The 7881-nt window shown below is 35.2% G+C and overlaps 1 non-coding gene across 1 annotated transcript; it reads left to right on the top strand.

Annotated features, from left to right (window-relative positions):
• Positions 1–4797: 4797 nt before the first annotated feature.
• On the top strand, positions 4798–4870 carry TRNAD-AUC. The gene has a single exon. It is a non-coding gene; the product is annotated as a tRNA-Asp (tRNA).
• The last annotated feature ends 3011 nt before the right edge of the window (positions 4871–7881 follow it).

Genomic DNA, 7881 nt, shown 5'->3' with positions numbered 1-7881 from the left:
GCAAGGGCAATATGAAAATAGGCCAGCCTATTACAAGGTGACTTGCTCATATATTATCTGCCAGCCAGAAAAAAATGAAATTGTGCCTAGAGAAAGTTAACAGCTCCCAGAGCTTCAGCAAACTTTTTAAAACAATGTCCATTAGTCATTCAAATATTACTAGAAACAGATGCAAGGTGATCCCAATATTTGAGCTAACACATGGAATTTAAAGTAATTATGATTGTGTTTACAAAAATAGAGGAAGTATGAAGGTTTTCACAGAACTATACTAAAGTGAATGAATAAAAACTCTAAAGTTGAAAAATACAAAAAATAAAATAAAAATTCAGCCCAGAAAAGATTATTGAAATGAAGATAGGTTAGTAGAAAAATCCAGTTTGGGGCATAGAAAAAATAAAGGGTAGAATATATGTATATGATTTATAGGACATGATAAAGAGGTCATATATACATATGTATTCATATTATATATGTACATATAACTGAAATCTCATAAGGAAAGGATAGAAAGATTGTGTCAGACTTGTTTAAAGAGATATTGGCCAACAAATTTCCAAAAACTGATAGAAGACATCAAGCCACAGAATTAAGAATTTCTAAAACTCCCAAACAAGGATAAATAACAACAACAACAAAAACCATATGCAAGCATACCAGCATTAAAGAGAAAAAGGCAAACTCTTAGAAAGAAAAAAAAAAAGCAAAAAACAAAAAAATAAAAAATAAAAACACAACACCCCAAATTGTAGAAGTAGCCGGAAAAAAATAAATATGTTATCTTCAAAGAGGCAAAAAAAAAAAAAAAAAAAGACCAAAGCTGAATTTTCAATAGTTTCTATGGAAACCAGAAGATAATAAAATCTATAACTTCCTACCAACAATTTTAAACCTCACAAAACCATGCATAATAAAGGAAATACTAAAGGGAATTCTTCATTCAGAAGGAAAATAATCTCTTTGGAATCATGATGATACAGAAAGAAAAAAACCCACCACCACCAGAGATGGTAAATGTAAATGAACATTCTATTAGCAAGTACTACCAGTAATATATTAAGTAGAAACAAAATATCTGGCAACAATAACAAAACAAAAAGGCAGAAGGAGTAAATAGATTAAAATGTTGTGAGGTTCTTGTACAAAAAATGCTAAATGTACTAAATGAATGTGGACCGTAAGTATGCAATGTTGTAATATCTATGAAAACATCTAAGAGTAGAGTAGTGGAACTCATTATAGTATTCAAGAATGTGAGAGAAGAAGAAATAAACAAAATATGCATGATTAATTCAAAAGAAGGCAAGAGAGAAGAATAAAAGGGTCAAAGTATGGATAAGACAAAAAATAGTAAGATGGCAGATTAAAATCGAAATATATTAGAAATTACATTTAAAATAAAGGAATAATTGCTACAAATAAAATTGCAAGTTTGTCAGACTGGATTTTTTAACAAACTTATGAAAATATCAGGAGGCACGTCTTATAAGGATACAGAACACTTACAAGTAAAAGAAAATGGTAGTGCACTTAACATCATGAGAACTAAGCAAAGTGTGGAAGTGTTGAATCACTATATTGTACATCTAAAACTAATATAACACTGTCTGTTGTCTATACTGGAATTTAAAGAAAATTAAATTAAATTAATTTGAAAAAGAAAGAAAATGTATGTTGTATAAATGCTAGTTAAAGAAAGATGATGTATCTATACTAACTTCGCACTACATAGGCTTGAGTACGCAGAAGATATGAACAGACACTTTTCTGATGAAGACATACAAACGGCTAAGAGACACATAGAAAAATGTTCAAAATCATTAGCCATCAGGGAAATTCAAATCAAAACCACATTGAGATACCACCTTACGCCAGTTAGAATGGCAAAAATTGACAAGGCAAGAAACAACAAATGTTGGAGAGGATGTGGAGAAAGGGTATCCCTCTTACACTGTTGGTGGGAATGCAAGTTTGTACAGCCACTTTGGAAAACATTGTGGAGCTCCCTTAAAAAGTTAAAAATAGAGCTACCCTATCATCCAGCAATTACACTATTAGTTATTTACCCCAAAGATACAGACGTAGTGAAGAGAAGGGCCACATGCACCCCAATGTTCATAGCAGCATTGTCCACAATAGCCAAATTGTGGAAGGAGCTGAGATGCCCTTCAACAGATGACTGGATTAAGAGGATGTGGTCCATATATACAATGGAATATTACTCAGCCATCAGAGAGAATGATTACGCAACATTTGCAGCAACATGGACGAGACTGGAGGAGATTATGCTAAGTGAAATAAGTCAAGCAGAGGAAGACAATTATCATATGGTTTCACTCATTTATGGAACATAAGAAATAGGAAGATCGGTAGGAGAAGAAAGGGAAGAATGAAGGGGGGGTAAACAGAAGGGGAAATGAACCATGAGAGACTATGGACTGAGAAACAAACTGAGGGCTTCAGAGGGGAAGGGTGTGGGGGGCTGGGATAGGCTGGTGATGGGTATTAAGAAGGGCACATATTGCATAGTGCACTGGGTGTTATACACAAATAATGAATGATGAAACATTACATCAAAAACTAAGGATATACTGTATGGTGACTAACATAACATAATAAAAAATTATTATAAAAAAATAAAAAAGGCTTTAAAAATGTAGAACCATCCTAAATCTATATGCACCTAATAAAATAGCATCAAAATATATAAAGCAAAAATTAACATGGCTAAGGAAGAAATCAACAAATTCACAATTATACTTGGAGATTGTCACATCTTAGTAACAGAGCAACCAAACACAAAAATCAATAGGGCATAGAAGCTCTTAATACTGGATCTATTTGGCAAGCTTGATTTATTGACATATATGAAGTATTAGAGTCCAGAATTGCAAAATACATATTCTTTCCAAGTGCACATAAAACATTCAATAAAATAAACCATACACCAGGCCTTAGAAGACTAAAGTCATACAGCCTAGATTCTCTGAGCAGTCAAATTCAGCTAGAAATAAAAAATAGAAAAAGAACAAGATAAATCCGCAAACATTTCACAGTTCAGCAATACACTTCTTCACATCCATGGATCAAAGAAAAAATCAAAATGAAAATTAGAAAATATATTGAACTAAGCAGTAATGAAATATAACATATTAAAACATGTGGGTATACTGTTAATGCAGTTTTAAAGAGAAATTGATCATCTTAAAGGGCAAAGAAAAGGGGGAGGGCTAAAAAGTAGTCCAAGTGAAAATCAATAATCTAACATCTATCTAAAGATGCTAGAAAAAGAAGAGCACATTAAACTCAAAGATCTTGCTTGCCCTTTCTGCCATATGAGGACACAGTGAGAAGATAGCTGGCCCTTGCCCACACTAAATCTCCTGGTGCCTTGATATTAGATGCCAACCTCCAGAACTATGATAAATAATTTTCTGTTATTTATAAGCCCTCCAGTCTGTTTTATTTTGTTATAGCAATCCAAAGATCCAAAACAAAGCATAATATAATTGATAACTCCCAGCAAGACTGATGGAGAGAAATGAAAGTACAAATTATTAGTATCTGCATTTAAGAGGGACACTAAAATAAAGCTTTTACAGGTATTAAGAAAATAAGAAGTAATATGAACGACCATCTTCACAAACTCTTGCAAAGACCAGAAAAGGAATGAATAAATCACTCATTTTCTGAGTACAGGTTCATCTTGACAATGAATCCAGACAAGGACATTACCAACATGGTCAATCCTTCTCCTGAACAAAGATGTAAAATATCAAAACTACCAATTTATTTAAAAGATTAATACATCACCAGTACATTTCCAGGAATGCAAACTAGTTTTCAAGTTTGAAAATCAACCATTGTATTTTACCACATTAATAGGTTAGAGGAGAAAAATCACATGGGTATCACAGCTGATAAACAGAAGTATTTGTTAATATTCAATACCTATTCATAATTTTTATAAAAACAACATAATTTTTATAAAACAAATTTTTATAAAACAAATCTGGTACCTGCAAAAAAACCCCTACAGAAAACATCATATTTAAATATCATATTCAATACATATGGAGAGAGAAAAAGTGAGAGACAGAGAGAGAGAGAGAGATTTATATTAAGGAATTGGCTCACAAGATGTATGGGACTTGCAAGTCTGAAATTTGCAGGGAAGGCCCATGAAAACCCAGAGAAGAGTTGCTGTTGCAGCCTGAGTCTGAAGGCAGAATTTGTTTCTTCAGGGAACGTCAGTTTTTTTTCTCTGAAGATTTTCAACTGATAGGATGAGGACCACACACATTCTGGATGGTAATCTACTTTACTCAAAGTCTTCTGGTTCAAATGTTAATCACACCTAAAAAGTGCCCTTGGGAAAAAAAAAAAAAAGTGCCCTTGACAGCAACATCTAGAGTATTTGACCAAAAACTGGGTATCATACCTACCCAAGTTGGCACTTAAAATTAACTATCATATCCACTACCCCCACTTACATTTAATATTTTATAGAGGCCTTAGCCAGTATGATAAAGGCAAGGAAAATAGTTATATGAATTGGAGGAAAAAAAAGAAGTAAAACTGAAATTATTCACAAATGATACAATGATGTAATGGTGTATGGGGGAAAATCCGAAATAAGCTACAAACTATTAGAATTAGTAAGTAAATTTACTAAGTTCACTGCACATAATGTCAATACACAAAACTGAATTGTTTTCCTATATACTAGCAACAAAGAAATAAAGAGTGACATTTTAAGTAGTATCAAAAAAACCAACCAGCCTAGGGGTGGGAGGAGCCTGGCTGGCTCAGTTGGTAGAGCCTGCGACTATCAATCTCAGGGTCATGAGTTCAAGCCCCATGCTGGGCATGGAACCCACTTAAAAAAAAATCAACCACCTGGGGATAAATCTAACAAGACACATGCAAATCTCTACATAGAAGAGACTAAAGAGCACTAAGAAAAACTGAAGACCAAAGTTTAGGGGGAAATGCAGTAGTTTCTTGTTGTACACAGTAGTTCTGTTCTACAAAGTCTGCAAACACTGCTTCAGTGAATACTGACCATTGCTCCTAGAAGGCATATAAGGTTAGGTTCCTGCAAGCATCTGGTCACAACATTTTTGTCAACTGATCGATACAAAGCCTGGTTTATGCGTGTTTCTGTTTAAAGACAACCGATTTAATACATATTGTTGATTCATTAACATCGAACTCACATTCAATAGCACTATAACTTATGCCTAAACAAAGCTTCTCTAACACACATAATTTCTCCATAAGTCACATCAAAGCCTTTTGCACCTAGGAAAGTGGGCAACACCCCAAGACTACACTTGGGGCCAATCTAAGCAGAAAAACCACCTCCAAAAAAAAAAAAAAAAAAAGCAAAAAAATGTAAACAATGTGGTACTTGTTCATCAGAAAACTCAAGTTTTTTACCATTCTGCTCATGTTTGCAGTGACCTTGAATGTGCCAAAGTATCCGTTTGGGGGCCACTAACACATTTTAGCAAGTAGTCTAATTCAGAACTATAGATTTTGCAAATAAGGATGATGGGCAGTACCACTTTCAAGAATAGGGAGACTCAAACAGAAGTCAGTTCTCCTCAAATTAGTCTATATATTCAATGAAACCTCCGTTGACATCCCAGTGGACTTTTTTTGTGAAAATCAATAAACTGATTTAAAACTCACGTGGAAATGCAAAAGGCTATAAATAACAAAGGCATTTTTTGAAGAAGAAAAATAAAGCCAGAGCACTTATACTACCAACTAGCAGGACGTTTATAAAGCTGCATTAATTCAAATATTATGATAAAGAGGCAAAGATAGAAAACAGTACCAGTGGAACAAATAGAGTCCAGAAACTGATGCGCACGCATTTGGCTACTAATTTACGACAAATGTGTCATTGCGACACACCACTACATATCAGCAAAGAAGATAAATAACTCAATTAAAAATGGGCAAAGTTTTGTCCAGATCCTTTACCAAAAAAAAAAAAAAAAAGGTATCCAAATGATTGATAGCATATGCTAAGGGATACAACATTATTGATTAGCAGGAAAATGCAAAATGAAACCATGAGATACTAAGGAGGGCACGTGTTGTAATGGGTGTTACATGCAAATATTGAATCATTGAACACTACATCAAAAACTAATGGTGACTAACTCAACACAATAAAATTTAAAAAAAAAAACGAATTTCACACACACACACAAAATGTATGCATTGGAATGAATAAAAAAAAATTTAAACCAGGACAATACCTAGTGTTGGAAGAATGTAGATGAACTGGACCACTCATTAATTGCTGATGAAATTATAAATCAGAATAATCCTTTTGGAAAACAACTTAGCAGCATTACTACTGCTGTACCAGTGCAGCTCTATCACTCAGAAATTCCTGTGCTGCTTGTATATCCAGCCAAAATGCAGAAAATCACACACTAACAGACATGTACAAGGATCCTTATAAAAGCTCTGTTCATTAAAGCCCCAAACTGGAAAAAACCCAAATGTGCATCAAAAATAGAACAGGAAAATATAGTCTGCAGAATTCATACAATGGACAAATAAAGCCAACACAACAATGTGGGTGAATATTACAAACATTTTATTGAGAGAATGAAGACAAAGAGTTATGTACTTACTGTATGATCCCATTAATACTACTTTCTACGAGAGGCAAGATGATAGGTGACACGGTCAGAACAAAGGTACACTTTGAGGGGAGAGGATGATGCAGAGGGGACAGAACATGGCCTCTGAGGCACTGGTAAGATTCTAGATCTTGGTGTGGGAAAGGACCACATATGTGTCAATATTTTGTGAATGAACACCAAGCACTACACTTAGGATTTGCTAAACCCACCATACAATTTCTTCAATAGAATGTTTATTACAAGTTTTTGAGAGCAATTCTTTTCTGGCCCAGCATTTTCTCTCCAGGCAACCCAGCAATTCTAGTGAAAAGTAGACAATAAGGTGATAATAAGAACATAAGCTTGCAGTCTCAATAATCTTTCTATTCTTCCCCGGAACCTCTGGGAAGCCATGAGAAGATGTGTTTGACAAAATGACAGAGTAAACAAGGGTCTGGTAAGCTTATCTGTTAAGGACCAGAAAGTAAATATCTTGGGCTTTGAGGCCATATTGCCTCTCACTCAACACTCAACTCTACTGTTGTAACCTGAAAGCATCCACTGACAGCATACAAGCACGTGGATGTGGCTGTGCCCCAAATAAACTTTATTGACAAAAACAAGCAGGGGGCCATAGTTCTCTGACCCTTTCCTTCAATCAAGAAAGAATAGGGCAAGAGAGAAAAAATGGGAATATCAAGATAACAGCAAAGAGAAATCCCAACACAGAATGTGTGCCGTAAATGCACCCATCAACCAATGTGTACTGGAGCCGGCCAGAGGCAAAGAAGGCCAGAAAATTAGTAACTCCAGGAAAACAAGACTGAAGGAAAAGAAAAGTAATTATCCTCCTTCCCTCTTTTTTTGCTGTTCATTTATTCAACAAATATTTATTCTGCACATGCTATTCTAGGCACTGTGGATTCAGCAGTGAGTATGGATGAAGAGGCCCCGGCTTACACCAACTGATATTCTTGGGGGCAGGGATGGCCAATGGAAAGGAAACATACAGACAGACAAGAGAAATTTCCACCATGTTAAGGATAGAAAGGGCTCTGTGCTCCTCTGCCCAGAAGCCTCATCCCTACTGCTCTGTTCCAAAGACCACAGCACTCTGGACACAGCTGTCCTCTCCCAGACACTGCACTGAAGCTTCCTACTCTGGACTTGACAAGAGGACATGCCGTCCCCTTGGCTGCTTCTCCAGAGATGGAGAAAGAGCCTTCCCGAG

Source organism: Ailuropoda melanoleuca, chromosome 1 (genome assembly GCF_002007445.2).
Source record: "Ailuropoda melanoleuca isolate Jingjing chromosome 1, ASM200744v2, whole genome shotgun sequence".
NCBI lineage: Eukaryota > Metazoa > Chordata > Mammalia > Carnivora > Ursidae > Ailuropoda > Ailuropoda melanoleuca.
Note: the sequence above shows the minus strand (reverse complement) of the source record. Positions and strands in the feature narration are given on the sequence as shown.